Below are 2,613 nucleotides of genomic sequence, written 5' to 3' on the forward strand. Positions count from 1 at the left end.
TTATTTAATATTCACATCATCCTGTGATGTAATTATATCCGACAGGAAGGGAACTCAGAATTTCACTGATACAAGAAATAAATTGGCGGAAGTCACAGAGCTAGCTGAGTGGCAGAGCTGGGATTCAAGCCCTGCTCCCTGCCTCCAGATCTTCTTTCTAGTAAGCCCCGAGGGCTTCCCAAAGTTCTTTGAATGGCCCTTTTGTAACTTGTGCTTTCATGGAAATTTAGTTCTTAACTAAAGTTCTTACCAAGTCCTCGAATTGAAATTTTCACTCCCATCAGAAGCTACTATTCTTTCCCTATCTTTTGAGCATCAGCTATATGTCAAGCACTGTTGTGACCAGTTTGTGTAAATCTGAACAAAACAAAGTTTCTGCCTTTGTGGAGCTTATAGATCTAGTGAGAGAAGACAGACAATAAACCTAAGACGTTAGGTGATCAGTGGTAAACAAGGACAAAGAAGAGCGAGGTAGAAATGACTGGGAGGGCTGCGCATGAGGGAGCTATTGAAATATCGAAATAAAGAGGATGCGTGGGGTGGGCCTGAGATGACAGCTGAGCCAAGACTTGAAGGAGGCAGGCAGTTAGCCAATGTGAGCATCTAAAATATGGTTTGTTTCTGTTATTCTTTGAACACCAACCAATGAGAAATCATCACGCTTTTGTTCAATGATGTGAGCGATGTTGAGACTACTAGAAATGTAAAAATAGAAAACGTGTTTCAACCCCCCCCCCACTCCCGGCCCAATAGCTCAGGATCCCTTTATGCAAGTTTTAAGTGCTTACCACCTTTAATCAGAAGTCACAGGAATCTGAATAAATACACTCCCAGGGTTAAAGCAGAACTGTCAAGACAGATGGTCCACAATGTTGAATACACACCAGGAGAATGACTTAAGTCTTTTGTTAGTCACTGTTGAAATATATGCGCACCTGCACAATGGCATGTTGAAATGTCATTTGACTACTTTGTTAGTTTATATGTTGAAAATAATCTGGTTGTATAGATTTACAAAGTACCCATCCATAACTGCAAGACTAAAAAAAAAAAAAAATTTTTAAGTGGTCCTATGATCCAAAAGGGCAATTAGGCTGACATTACCACAGGCTCTCACAGCTTTTTATACAGGGACTCTAATGCCTGTTGTGTGTTTTTGGTTTGGGGGTTTGTTGGGTTTTGTTTGTTTGTTTTTTACAAGCATGCATTAATAGCTGAGAAAAACAAGCTCTGCAGCCCTGAGTCACCCACAGGATAATGTGCCACAGGCTGAGTTGACCAAACTGCAGCCCTAGCGCTGTAACAGCTACGTAAACAAAGCGGTGGGCGGGGAGCTGGGCAGCGGGCCACAGCTCTCCTCGGGCTGCACTGAAGTGACAAGCTGAACCACTGAGTGAAAACGGGCCAGTTTCTGGAAATAATTGGTGGTTTCGTGCAGCAAAAACAAAACAAAATGAAGAAGAATGCTTGGAGCCTGTTCAAATCTCTCAGAGTAGAAATATAGCTAAAACAAAACAAAACAAAACAAAAAACCACACAGCTAGGAATAGTTGATTACAAGTTTTGCATAAGAGTAAAAACTAGATGAAATTCATTTCTCAGCTAGTTTATTTTCCAGAAATAACTTAGTGCTGTATCCATGGGCAAGTGTATACATGCCTCGCCCACACACACAATCTAAAAATTATACCATATCTATTATATACTTGGTGGTTAATGACACAAATACAGTGTAGAATTATGTGCTTACTAAGCCTAACGTTTCCACAGCAAATGGCAGTAACGGACACTATTGTACCCAAGGGGGCACTGCAACAGCCAGAGGCCTGTGCACACGCAGGAGACCACCGTTCACACCGGACGATGGCACGGTGGCCCCTGGACTTGTGCCAGGCAGGGCACGTGTCTGCCTAGTTACCACTACTCTTCAGTTAACCACCATTTGTTTTGTTCTTTTGCGATCTTAACCTCTGATTTCACGATACAGTCTATAAACTTTTTAAAATGCACAATGTTTATAGGAAGAAAACAATTCTTTTTAGAGGAAGAAAACAATTCTTCTTAGAGGAAGAAATGGCAAAACAGTCAGCCATTCATGATTGGTATTCTTTTTGTAATCTCCACCCACACAGGGGAGAGGCCTACTGGAGAATGCTATAACTGGGTGGCACAGGCATCGCCTCTCTTGACAGTGGGAATAAGCTTCCATTTTATACTAAGTATAAGGAGAGTGACCATATAGTATTTTTGTCCACTGAGGAACCGTGAATAAACCAATCAGGGCAATAGGCATAAGTCAACACTACCCTTGGCAAACCTAGGGGTGAGCTCACTCTATAGATAGATATATGAGATCTAACAAAAATACATGGTAAAAACTAAGGACTCTCTCATCTCTGACACTGTCATCGTACCAGCTTCCTAGGGAAGAACGGGCTTATCTGACACATCATTCAAGCGTGATTCCCAGAAAGAAGTATCAGAGTGTCAGTCAATTTCACCTAGGACATGGGGCCCAGGTTAGTGAAAAGATATTTCCTAAACTGCTTTTAGCCCTAGACTTGACTCACAATGGCCTGAAGGTTCCAAGAAGCTTTAAAGCTTGACAAGCAA

This window comes from Pteropus vampyrus, unplaced genomic scaffold (assembly GCF_000151845.1).
Source record: "Pteropus vampyrus isolate Shadow unplaced genomic scaffold, Pvam_2.0 Scaffold116, whole genome shotgun sequence".
NCBI classification, from domain to species: domain Eukaryota; kingdom Metazoa; phylum Chordata; class Mammalia; order Chiroptera; family Pteropodidae; genus Pteropus; species Pteropus vampyrus.